Raw genomic sequence first — 13,237 nt, forward strand, 5'->3', positions numbered from 1 at the left:
TCAGAATAACTGAGTCCCAGCTTAGCCGAGCACACAGCCAGCCCCTAGCTTAGCTAAAGACTAGTAAGAGGAAAAATAGTACACTCACTGCTAGGTGAAGTGTACACACTTAGTCCCCCAAGCCTGTTGTAAGATAGAGCAGCATCTTGTAGCAGGATCAAAGAAACAAGTGAAAAGGACAAAATCCCCGTGCTGAGCACTGGACATTGGAGTAAAATTTGGAGTGTTGAGCACTTAAAAATAGAGAAAAAAATGGAGAGTGCTTAGCACTTTACCGTTGGAGAAAATTGGAGAGTGCTTAGCACTTAAACCATGGAGAAAATAGGAGAGTGCTTAGCACTATACCATAGAGAACATAGGAGAGCATGGAGAATATTGGAGAACATGGAGATCATTGGAGAGTACTTAGCACTTAACTGTGGTGAGATTGGAGAGCATGGAGAATATTGGAGAACATGGAGAGTGCTTAGCACTATATCGTGGTAAAAATTGGAGACCGTGGCAAAAATTGGAGAACCATGGAGAAAATTGGAGAACTGTGGTGAAAATTGGAGACCGTGGCGAAAATTGGAGACCGTGGCGATATTTGGAGATCATGGTGAAAATTGGAGACCTGTGGCAAAAATTGGAGACCGTGGAGAGTACTAAGCATTGTACCGACGAGACGTGGGGGGCATTCTATCCCAAGATATTTGTGCACGCTTAGGAATATATGCATCACCGAGGAGCCACTGCCGATCTCTCATGGCACAGAGTGCTAGTGCTCATACATACTGATGGCAGGGAAACGGGCAGCTATGACCTACCTCCACGTCAGCAGAGACAAATTTGGTTTTGTTTTAATTTACATGGAACAAAAGAAAAAGAACAAGTATTGCAAGTCCATACTTCCATAATTCTTATATTTGCATAAAAATTATGTTAATTACATCTCCGAAGAGAACACCCCTGATTAAGAGCTCCAAAATGAGTACATGAAAAACAATATTACATCATATGGTTTCCTATTACAAACTACAAAAGAGAACAAAAGGTCTTCAGTCTTATAGTCACAAATGCATGCTTGGCATAGACTTGAACTTGATAATTGTAATTTCTTTCAAGCATGACATTTTCATTTGTTGAGGAGCTAACATATACTCCTTATACTGATTGGTTGCTAGCATTGTTTAGCTTCTTAGCAACCCATGATATACAGGTATTTAATCTGTGCAAAGTATTTGTGAATATCTTATTATTTGTTTAGATCATGATATGGCGCTAAATTTAGCTAACTCAGCATGGGGCATCTAGATCATGCTACATACGCATATACAACCATGAGGAAATGATTTGTTTGCATGTCAGGACATTTCTCTAGTGCATAGTATCATGTATGTATGCACGTAATTTACTTTGGAGACTAAATTTGACATAGTATTTTTGGATCATTAAAGATCATGATTTAGCATGTTTGAGATGCCTGTTCATGGATGTATTCAGCATATAGTTCAATATTTCATTTGAGCTAAGCCAAAGTATTTATTTTGCCTTGGCCTAGAAAGAAATGTTGCATCGTCGACTCGTCCGAGGCGAGTGCAATTAATTTATTTCATCAAGGTTAGCGTGCATACTCATGGTACGACACTTGCCTAGAGATTTGCATGCATGGTGCTATTTGATCCAATTTAATTTGGTTTGCCCTTTTTAACAACTTAGCTAGGCATGAACATTTATGGATACAATCTAGCTAAGATGCAATATTTAATTTATCCATTATATGCATGGCACTTGGGAAGGCCTACGCTGGGCATGGATGATGCGCCTGGAAATTATGATAAATATGACAAAGCTTATTTGACTTAGCTAAGTCTATATCAAAGTTCATGACATTTTGGTTATTCTAACCCTGGCACCGCAACAAGTTAATTAGCATGGGCGATCATGGTATAGAATTTGATATGATGAAATCAATTTATTTAAGTATATTTATATGGTCTAGCCGTAATTCAAAACAGAGTAATTTCATCTAATGTTGATTTTGATGCAACACTAATTGGCTTTGTCTATGTGGTATAGGCAGGTTTGATCATGCCGCCGTTCAGGCAAGACGGAGCAGGCAGGCTAGTTTGCATTTCGGCGAGAGGTATGCTAATTAACTGGCCTATGGCTTGCACATATGCAACATCTTTTGCTCGGTTCATTGATTTAATTAAGGGTTTTAAACTTTGAGCATGCAACTTGATTAGTACTGAGCACATACGCCCAACCAGGAGACATGACGTGATGCACAGGTGCAGGATGCAAGACAACACCACTATTTTGTCTATCAGTTTTAATTAAGACTTTATCTTTTGGCATGCAAAACCTTGGTGATTGTAGCATGCAAAATTTGTTTTCTTCTATGAACCATATGAATGGAGATAGGCCGGCAAAACCATGGCCGTCCATCCATTTTTGTACCATGGTTTTCAACCGGGTGGAGCCAAAACACGTCCCCCATTTTAGTTTGAATTTCAACCGAGGAATGGAGCCAAAGCGCGCCCAAACCGAATTTACCATGAACCTTTAACCAGGTTGGAGCCACAATGCGTCCAACCAAATTTCAACCAGGAACATAACCTAGGGTGGAGCCACAGCACGTCCGACCCAAATTTCAACCGCGGGATGGAGGCAAAACGCGTCCAAACCCAAATTTCACCGAGGCACATTTGTTGGCCTTGTACACCTTTACCAGGGCACAAAGCCCATGCGCATAGCACAGCCATTTGGCCCTTATACCTTTACCAAAGCATGATGCCCATGTGCGGAGCACCATCCTCACTGACCCTATTTGTACCAGAATAGCGGACGTAAGGCTCGCCAATGACGACGCTTGTGGATGAAAAAGCCAGAGATAAGAAGCAGGATGGGAGGCAGGATCAGAGATGTGCCCTAAGGCCTCTCACCTTCTCAGGGACCATGGACAGGATGTTGCTTCTTACGGCAAGCTCCTGATGACCTTCCGCACGGCAGAGTGGCGAACCGGCTGCCTAGTGGTGCGAGATGAGCAGCGCAACAGCCTAGCGATGGTTTGCGTTGCGTATTGGTGAAGGCAGCCTGACGGCACTTTGGATCAGAGAGCTAGGGGTCTGAACTCTTCCAGTAGCCTGCTATTTATAGAGCAAGCGGCAAGGCGGTTTCTCTGCTTTGAAGTCTCATCCAAGTCTAAAGCGGCGGGAGTGGTTGCCGGACTACTTGGCGCTCTTGGGTTTGATTTCCAATTTGCTAGTCCCTTGATCAAGCGGTGCCGGCGCCAATTTTTTAAATCAACAGAGCACGCGGTCCATGGAGGTTGCATGACTCGATCTCACGGCAGTGATTTGGAGACGTGGCCATCCTTTGACTATGTTTGAATATGCCAAGCGCGCACAGCAGATTCTTCCTTGCCTGGCAACTGGCATTTAGACCATTTGTTTATTCTTTAACTGAAGTGATTAAGGACAACAGGAAATAGCTTACTTCCTAGCCGGTGTGCATGTAAGTGCTATACGCTTGCTGTGTATGTACCACACATGTACTTGCATGGCCATGTTTTGATTAACCCATGTGTATGTATATGCGTGTATGTATTTATGGCCGGGTATATTTATGGGACATGTGATTGCCATGCTTTTGTTTATTTGTCAAGGCGTAAACACGCTCATGCATATATGTACATGTGTGTCTCCTTTTTCTTTTTGCTCCGTCTTCTTTTCCTCTTTAGCGATGTTATATTATTCCTTATTTGCCTATATCATATTCATATGAAACTTGATCATCTATACCATTTTATTTAATATGGTATAAATGTTTTCACACATTTTGGGTATGCAAAATTGCTGTCAATAGATGCCCCCTCGAGGTCTAGATGCAAAAACTACTTCGTATATGTTGAAAGATCTGGAGCTCGAAACTTGAGATTTTTTTTATTTATGATCTCGCTTTTTTTTCTTTTTGGAAACATATTTTGGGGCACTTGATTCACACGGAGATTTGCACATATAAATGACATTTATCAAGCAATGACGTATAGTCTCACGTTATATTGATCTTTATATCAGACTCTTGCAGGACATAACATTTTAAATGCTCGTTCCATGGTCGTAGTTTAAATTTAAGAACTTTGGATTTTTTGTTGCATTCAGTTTAAACTCATGATGCATTGAAAATGCATTGGGGCCATTTGTTTATTTTCATGCCAACGGTTTAGGCTCATGTCGCAATGGAGTATCTTTTTTTTTATATTTTTTCTTTTTAGCTTCAGTTCATGCTCATGAAGCTATGGAACATTTCTTCTTCTTCTTTTTTTGCTTACAGTTTAGGCTCATGAAGGAGCATGTTTTTTTCTTTTTTTGTGTGCTAACAATTTATGTAGTAGTGGATCTTCATTTTTTTGTTTCAGTTTAAACTCATGAAGGAATGGAGCCTTGTGATTTTTTCTTATTCTTGATGCTACAGTTTAAGCTCATGAAGCGATGGAGCATTGGGTTTTTTTACGCTACAGTTTAAGCTCATGAAGCGATAGAGCATTTGTTTTCTTTACAGTTTAGGCTCATGAAGGAGCATTTTTTTTGTGCTAACAGTTTAGGCTCTTGTAGCAATGGAGCGTAATATGCATATTTCCCTATGGTAATAACGCTTTAGAAATTTTCCATTTACTAGCGGTGGGCAATACTCGCCATCTGGAGATATGATTCTATAAGCGCCACTAGAGTAGACATCCTTCACAATATAAGGACGTTCCCATTTAGGCTCGAATTTGCTTTGCATTTGATGAGTAATATTCATAGGCCGAATGACAGCTAGAACCAAATCCCTTCTTTGAACGACCTCCTCCTTACGTGCTTGTCAAAAGCTCAAGACATTCTAGCTTGGTATGCCTCCAAGTTTTACAATGCACGAAGACGTTTTTCTTCGAGGTTGTCTAGTTCCCTTAGGCGTAATTTCGCCGATTCATCTTCATTGAGTTCTTCTTTGATAGCAACTCTTAAGGAGGCAATTTGCACCTCCAGTGGCAGGATCGCCTCTCCTCCATACACAAGTGAGTAAGGAGTCATTTTCGTTAGCGTCCGAGTCATGGTCCTATATGCCCACAAGGATTTGAGTAACTTTTCATGCCAGTGTCTCTTATTTTGTGAGACCATCTTTTTAAGCAACTTGCATAGCACTTTATTGAATGCTTCCCGCTTGACCATTAGCGGCTGGATTATAACTTGTGGAGAAGTGATGTTTAATTTTGAATTTAGCACACATCTTCTCTATTTGTCTATTTTTAAAAGACATGCCATTATCAGATATCATTCGGGCTAGAACCCCAAATCAATATATAAGATTCATTCTTATAAAGTTTTCAACATTTTCCGCTTTGACTTCTTTTAGTGCTATAGCTTCTGCCGACTTGGAGAAGTAATCAGTTGCGGCAAGAATGAATTTGTGCCCCTTAGAAGACGGGGGGATTTTATTGGCCCGACTACATCAATTCCCCATATTTCAAAGGGCCAAGACATATTAGTCGGATGTAATGGTTCATGGAGCTGATGTATGAAATTACCATGTATTTGGCATTCATGGTATTTCTTTGCAAATTTCATAGAATCATCAAACATTGTAGGCCAATAATAACCTAAATGTCTTAGTTGGTAGTGTAGCTTGGGTCCAGATTGGTGTGCGCCACACACTCTGGAGTGAACTTCATTTAAAGCTTTGATTACCTCATTGCTTGCAAGGCAGCGAAGTAAAATGCCATCGCATGAACTGCTGATAGAGTGTGTCAGTTTATACATGTATAATTTAGTGATCTCTTTTGAATTCTAGACCTTTCACTAGAATCTAGGGGCAAATATCCATGAAGGAGATAATCGAGAAAAGGTGTTCTCCAAACACCCATCTCAATTTCAGTACATATCTATAGTCATAGGCTGAAAGTAGATGGTACGTCCTCTTCCTCAGTAAGTATGGGGAGGACTCTTCATTCCTCTATGTGAACATTCATAGTTTGATATGGATTTAGTGACATGCTAGCAGCTAAGCTTACCAATGCATCTGCTTTCTCATTTTGACTTGTTACAAGCATGCTAAATTTTCAAATCAGCATACATAGCCATTAGTTCTTTTGCCTTCCAAAAATATTGCAAAAGCCCTTGCTTTTTTACCGTATATATTCCCAACAATTGGTTAATTATTAATTGGGAGTCTGCATATACAGAGAGTGTGTTTAAACCCATATTGTGAGCCATTTCAAGCCCGATAATTAGAGCCTCATATTCAGCAGCATTATTTAAAACCGCTGAAGTTAATGTGAAGGAATATGGAAGTATTGCATCATCCGGTGTGACAAACACGACCCCTGCGCCTGCTCCTGATTTCCAGCAAGCACCATCAAAATACATTTGCCATGTAGGATTGGACACCGTAGTGGTGAAAACTACCTCATCTGGTAGATCATCATCAATGGGAAAGTCATCAGGTATGGGATGTGCGGCTAGAAAATTAGCCAAAGCTTGACCTTTAATGGCTTTTTGAGGCATGAACACAATATCAAATTATGAAAGGAACATCGCCCACTTAGCCAATCTACCAAATAATGTCATTTTATTTAAAATATGTCAGAGTGGATCAGCTCTCGAGACAAGATGTACTGTATGTTCTAGCATGTAAGGGCGAAGCTTTTGTGCTGCAAATACAAGTGCCAGGCATATTTTTTATATATCTGGGTAACTGCACTCTGCCCCCTGTAGGGTGCAGCTTATATAATATAGGGAGACTTCTTTCCCTGCATCATTGGTTTGTGCCAAAAGAGCGCCTAATGAAGTCGGCATGGCTGCCATATAGAGGATTAATGGTCATCCTTTAATTGGCGTGCCTTAGACAGGAGGATTTGTTAAATATTTTTTATGTCCTCGAATGCATTTTGACATGCTTGATCCCATTGAAATGTGACTCCTTTCTTCATGAGCCAGGAAAAAGGTTTGCACCTCCCGAACAGGTTTGACATGAACCTTTTAATGTACGCTAAATGGCCTTGGAGGCTCTTTAATTCATGCAAGTTTGTTGGTCGAGGCATGTCGACAATTGTCTTTATTTTAGTAGGGTCAATTTCAATGCCACGCTTGGTGACTATGAAACCAAGGAATTTTCCCGAAGATACTCCGAAGGCGCACTTCATAGGATTCTTCTTTAATTTATGTTTTCTAAGGCGGTCAAACACCATTTCCAAGTGTTTTAAGTGATCTTTCTCGCGCTTAGATTTTACAACAATATCATCTATATAGCACTCAACAATTTTGTACAACAACCCATCAAGGACAATGGTCATTGCACGTTGATACGTGGCGCCTACATTTTTTAATCCGAAGGGCATCACTTTATAACAATATATGCCCTTGGGTGTACGGAATGTTGTTAACTCCTCATCTTCCGGCGACATTTTTATTTGGTTGTAACCAGAGAAACCATCCATGAAGGAGAATATTTCATATCCCATTGTGGCATCAATAAGGATTTCAGAGATTGGAATTGGAAATTCATCTTTTGGACATGCTTTATTTAAATCTCTAAAATCCACACATACACGGATCTGCCCATTTTTCTTTTTCATGGGCACGATACTAGACACCCATTTGGGGTATTTCACTTCTTGGATAAACCCAGCAGCAATGAAGTTTATCAACTTCAGCTTCTATTTGTGGGAGAAGTTCTGGACGATATCTTCTTTGTCCTTGCTTTACCAGAGGAACATCTTTTCAAATGGCCAATTTATGCACAACAACTATTGGGTCTAGACCTGGCATTTCCTCATAAGACTAAGCAAAGACATCTCTATTTGCAGAAAGAAATTTATGGTATTCTTCCTTACTTTCTTTAGATAGATGTTTATTAATGAAGATTGACTAGGGATCGTCGTCCGTGCCGATATTAATTTCTTCCAACTCATCAACAGTTGGTTGATTTCCATCTTCCATTTGTGGAGATGCTTTCATAGCATCAAGAGGATCGGCAGAGGTCATATTAACTTCATAGCCTAACCCATATTTCTCTTCTTTTAATGCTTGATCTTGGTGTAGGGCTTCAAGCTGAGCCTGGGACATCAACTTTTCAAATGGTGTGAGCTACCCTGGCCATTGCATAAAGAAGGTCCGATAGAAATATCATAGCCCATCTGTTGCATAATATAAAGAACTTTGTTGTCATATAAAGAGATGGGTAATGTTTTATCATCTTTATTTAACAAAGTGACCTGTGTAGCCAATTTACTCTTATTATCCCTTTCAATTTGGGCTTTTTTTATTTTATATTGCACTAAAGGAGGTAAAGGAGTTGGAAATGAAATACCTCTATTTTGAGAGGGTTTACTTATAATGTGAAATATTCGGATCACCTTCCTTCCTTTGATTGCTTGGTATATATTGGTATATCTTTCTGCTTGATGAAGACTTGACATCTTCTATCTTTGGGATATTTTGTTCTAACGGCAATGATGATTTTGGTTTTGAGAGTTTATCAATAGGCTCAAAATAAAACTTTGCATTAGCATAGAAGGATTCTGCTATAGTGAATGGCTTTTTATCAGCAAAAATCCTTACTACGCTCCCTGAAGGATCTTTATACTTGATGCATCGATGGAGAGTAGATGGAACAACTCCATTTTCATGTAGCCATGAGCGACCGATAAGAACATTATATGAGGTAGCCGCATCAATCACATGGAAGTATACATATGTCATAAGATCTTCAAACTTTAAAACCAGAGATATGGTGCCCAATACTTCTTGACCAGCTTGGTTAAAGCCATGAATGACAACATTTGAGCGACATAGGTCTCCTTTAGAATACCCAATCTTTTTAAGAGTGCGCAAGGGTAACAAATTTATGGCTTGAACCATCATTAATCATTATCTGATTAATGGGGAGATCATCGATCTCGCCGAACATAAGAAGGGGTCTATTATGCTTTTTATTTCCTAACAACAGATCCTCATCATTGAACGTAATACTTTGAGTTTGGGATAATTTTACTTCTGCTTGTGAAACCTCAACCCTATAATCTTCAGGGAAGGAAAATGCAGTAATAAATGCATTTTGCAAAATCAGAAGAGAGACACAAAGCATCATACACAAAAAGCATAGCCGGTATTTTTTTTCAAGTGCGAGATTACATCATACTTGACCGACACATTAGGAGTATGGTCAGTCGCATCATTCAGAGTTACATTTAGGGGATTTCTTTGTTGAGGAGATGGCCTAGGTAGTTGACGGCCTAATCTAAGCTGAACTTCCTCAACTTCGGGTGCCTCTTCTTTAGGGAAGTGAAGAGACTCCTCATCATCCTCAAAAACTCTGATGGGGAAAGCAGCATATTCTTCGAGGGGGTTGTCCTCGTGCTTCTTTATATTTTGGTAGAAGTGTAGGCCTTCGCTCTTTTCCATCATTCGTCAGAGAGCAAATCGTATTGAGAGTTGCTGTCGACGCTCTCCTGATCTTTGGGAACCTGATGGTTCACATTTTGGGGGTGTGGATCCACCGAAGGAAAGCCTTGCCTTCATGCTGGCGCTTAGCTTGCTATTGTGGATGCCCTGAGAAAGACATATTAACATGCTCATGTTTTGATATCATATATCAATCATAAGTTGGCCACATTTTTGGAGTTGCACAACTCACCAGATCACTTTGAAAAGTGGTGACATTTGACGTAGCCATTTTCTTTCCATTTGTCATACTTCTGAGTAGATCGGCATCTATGGTGCCTTCATCTATGAGCTTTTGTATCATGTTTTTTACCACAAAACAATCCTTGAGCGTATGACCCAAGATGCGATGAAAGTGATAGAAATTTGGCTCATCGAATTTAGAAGCTTCTTTTGGACTTTTCGATTTAGGGACCTCAATGAGTTTCAACTCCTATAGGCCCATGAAGAGATCCCCCACTTCTTCGTTGGGGAAAGAGTACTTCTGATTTTGACGCTCGCTAAGAGTTGGCCTTCTAGAAGCTAGTGCACGCCCCTTTGCTTGGTAATCTTATGGCGGTGCCCCAAGTTCGGAACTTTTGAGGACCCACCACTGCCTCCATGGCCTGCATTTGCTTCATCTTGGAAGATGTGGGCTTATCTCATGGGTTGTTTTTGTCCAATGGTGCTTTGCTGAACGTCCTCGGTGGACAAGACATGTGATGCATATAATTCTCTATGTCTGTGGCCTTCGAGGACAACACTTCAAAAGTTATTGGCCTTACACCCTATAGGTGAATGGCCATGTCCGAGCTCAAGTTATTCATACACATACGAACTACTTCTGGTTCGGTGATTGGCTGTGGGCAGTGGAGGCTTAAATTCCTCCACCTGTTGATGAAATCCGTAGCTTTTTCATTTGGCCTTTGTAAGGTTTGAGTTAGCTCAGTTATTCCCACTGTCCTTTGAGTGCTATAAAAGTGCTCTAGGAAGGCGTTTTGCATTTGTTCCCATGTACGGATGGAGCTAGGTGCCAACTTTCTATACCATGTGAAAGCTAGACCCGATAATGTTTGTACAAATTGATGGAGGAGAAGAGCTCCATTGTAGGCTATATCTTGACACGCAGCAAGGAAATGGGCCACATGTTCATGTGGTGATCCGGCCCCATTAAATTTACTAAATTGCGATTGGCGATAATTGTTCGGAAATGGTACCATGTCCACCTCCGGCGGATATGGTTTCACATACCTCGGATGCATGGAGTAATGTGTTTGCATATATTGAGCTTTTACACCTTCAGAAATCATCCTCTGTATGGATTTGAGTGTAATTTCAGGTTGGGGATGGAGATGGGGACCATTATGACTAGTCGAAGCATTCACATCACTTGTATGATTTTTGGTGTTGGCCACCTACTCACGGAGCGCAGCTAACTCTTCTTCTTTCTATTGCAATGCAGCCATCATTCGGTTCAACTGCTCTTCAATAGATTAACCCTCATTTGTGGCAAGCACTTGTTCAGCATCGCCTGGCTCACTCTCACTATGAGGAGATGGTGAGCCATCCTCACTTGAGGCTTGTGGATCTTCACCATTTAGTGGGTTTGGATCAGCCGAGCCTGCAGTATCCACTGTTTGCCTAAATGGCCATTTAGCCCGTTTACACACCATTTAAACGCTACACGATGGTACACCGTTTCTGTTTAATCGGTTGTTTTGACCATTTAAATGGCCATTTTTCCTGTTTAAACACCCGTTTTGCCCGAATAATGGGATAAACGGTAGGTGACCGACTGTTTACCATTTAGCGTTTAGGATAACACTGGCAGTATCCAATAATTCATTTTCAAAGTTAGAATGATCATCAAATAGGGGGTTATAAGACCCTACATAGATCGTATTATTTCTTGAATTACTAGAGTTTGTTAAGCTTCGAGTCACTGGACGATGACCCACTAGAATTTGTTTACAAGGCTTCTTTCTTTTGAAGTGTGTAGAAGTGGAGGAAGTATCACTCGTGTTGTAGGCTGCTTCCTCAACACTCACCGGCATTGAAGAGAATACCTCAAAACGGTTGCTCGAGGCTCTTTTATGAGGAGGTCGATAAGCTAGTGTTGTTGTATCTTCCACTTTTGGAGTAGCTACTTTTATTTCTACTTGGGTGCCACCAGCATGGCTTGATGACGCATCCCCTCATACCCAACTAGATGTGGAGTCAGTTGGTATTGCCATCTCCCTTTGCTTTAAGTTGGCACGTCTTGCACATACATTAGCAGCCTGCTTTTCATATCTCCCTTGCCTCAAGTTCCTTTTTACGAACTCTTGATGGTCGGGTAGTTAGGTCAAAGTTTCAGCGCGTCGCATGATTTCACCCTCAATATTATCTGAGGATGTGGACGCTCCAGGCAACAAGCTCCTTAGGTCCTGGCATATGGCCCTTTTGATGGAAGCCTGAAAAGCTTGCCTCGCAGCATTTTGGATCCTGCGATATTCCCTACTTTGTTGAGCCAAAATTGAACCACAAACATAAGCACATTATGCATTAGTCATAGAGTCAATTGCATTGCTGAAGTTGGCCCATGCTTGAAGGATTTTGCGTTGCCATCGGTGGTGTCACTTTGGAGACACAGAATCTTGTATAGAAGGCCATGACGGTGCCACCTCTGATGATATAGGATCAGAGAGTGTCGCAGCCGGATCAACATGTCCCCTCTTTATATCATTGAGGGAGAGGTGAATCCCTTGCCACCGACGCTCATGCTTAGGTAGATCATTGCAGGGATTATAGACCAACATGGCGATAAACTCAGGAGCTTCAGCCCGAAGTTGGCTTTTTGTGGATGAATCAATTTCAGTGGACGACATACTATATTCTGTTGCCACGGCCTTTCCTTTGTTGGAAGCACGCGGGTGATCCATTTCTCCCACCGCTACAACCCTTTCTTTGTTGTAGGGCGGTAGACGTTGAGGTTGATCCCGCAGCACTATCCCCCTATTTGGAGGTGGGAAAGCTGTTGTCGATGCATTCTTTGTCGGAGGTGCCCCTAGCATGCTTGGGGCAGGTTTAGAGGAACCAGCCCCTAACTTATCATGAGTAATTGAAGGTGACATTTCCCTCCTTGTCTTTGGAGTCGATGAAGAGGACATCATTGGTGGCATTGACTTGGTTGGCGATGCCCTTTTGGCATAGATAAGCCACTCCCCAAGCGTGGCGGGGTAGAACTTTGGCGCCATCTTGGAACTAGGGGACTTGGTGCTCTTGGGCTTGGATGAGCCAGGAGCAACCACATTAGAGGATGTGGCCTTGCACACATTGGTAGAGCACTCATTGGAGGCCGTCATCCTTGCTTTGGCAGCAACTCTACTTGCCTACCACTTTGCGGCTTTGGACATGATAGGGGTGAACCCTTCCTCAGGCTTGGAATTGACCTCTTGGTCATGAGGAACTACAGCCGGCGATGCAGCTGTAGTGTGGAGTGAACTAGCACTGTTGGAAGCTTGAATGGGACCCATGGGAACATCGACCTAGAGGGAACCAATGCGGATCATGATGAAGTCTTGAACATGTCTGGCCAAACCTTCTTATAAGAAAACCATATATGAGTTTTCTTGAATGCAAATATGAATGGACATATAATTTCATTTGATAATTTAGATCAAAGTCGTATGATGCAACCATGTCGAAACTCAAAGATGAGGGGAGAAGTAGGTCCCACTGGGCGTGCCAGAATCTGATGGCGGGGAAATGGGCAGCTATGACCCGCCTCCACGTCAACAGACACAAATTTGGTT

At 41.5% G+C, this 13,237-nt stretch overlaps 1 pseudogene; it reads right to left on the bottom strand.

Annotated features, from left to right (window-relative positions):
* Nucleotides 1-9,431: 9,431 nt before the first annotated feature.
* LOC136503413 (uncharacterized) lies at nt 9,432-12,787 on the bottom strand (annotated as a pseudogene).
* Between the last annotated feature and the right edge of the window lie 450 nt (nt 12,788-13,237).

The sequence above is a fragment of the Miscanthus floridulus genome, chromosome 14 (genome assembly GCF_019320115.1).
Source record: "Miscanthus floridulus cultivar M001 chromosome 14, ASM1932011v1, whole genome shotgun sequence".
NCBI lineage: Eukaryota > Viridiplantae > Streptophyta > Magnoliopsida > Poales > Poaceae > Miscanthus > Miscanthus floridulus.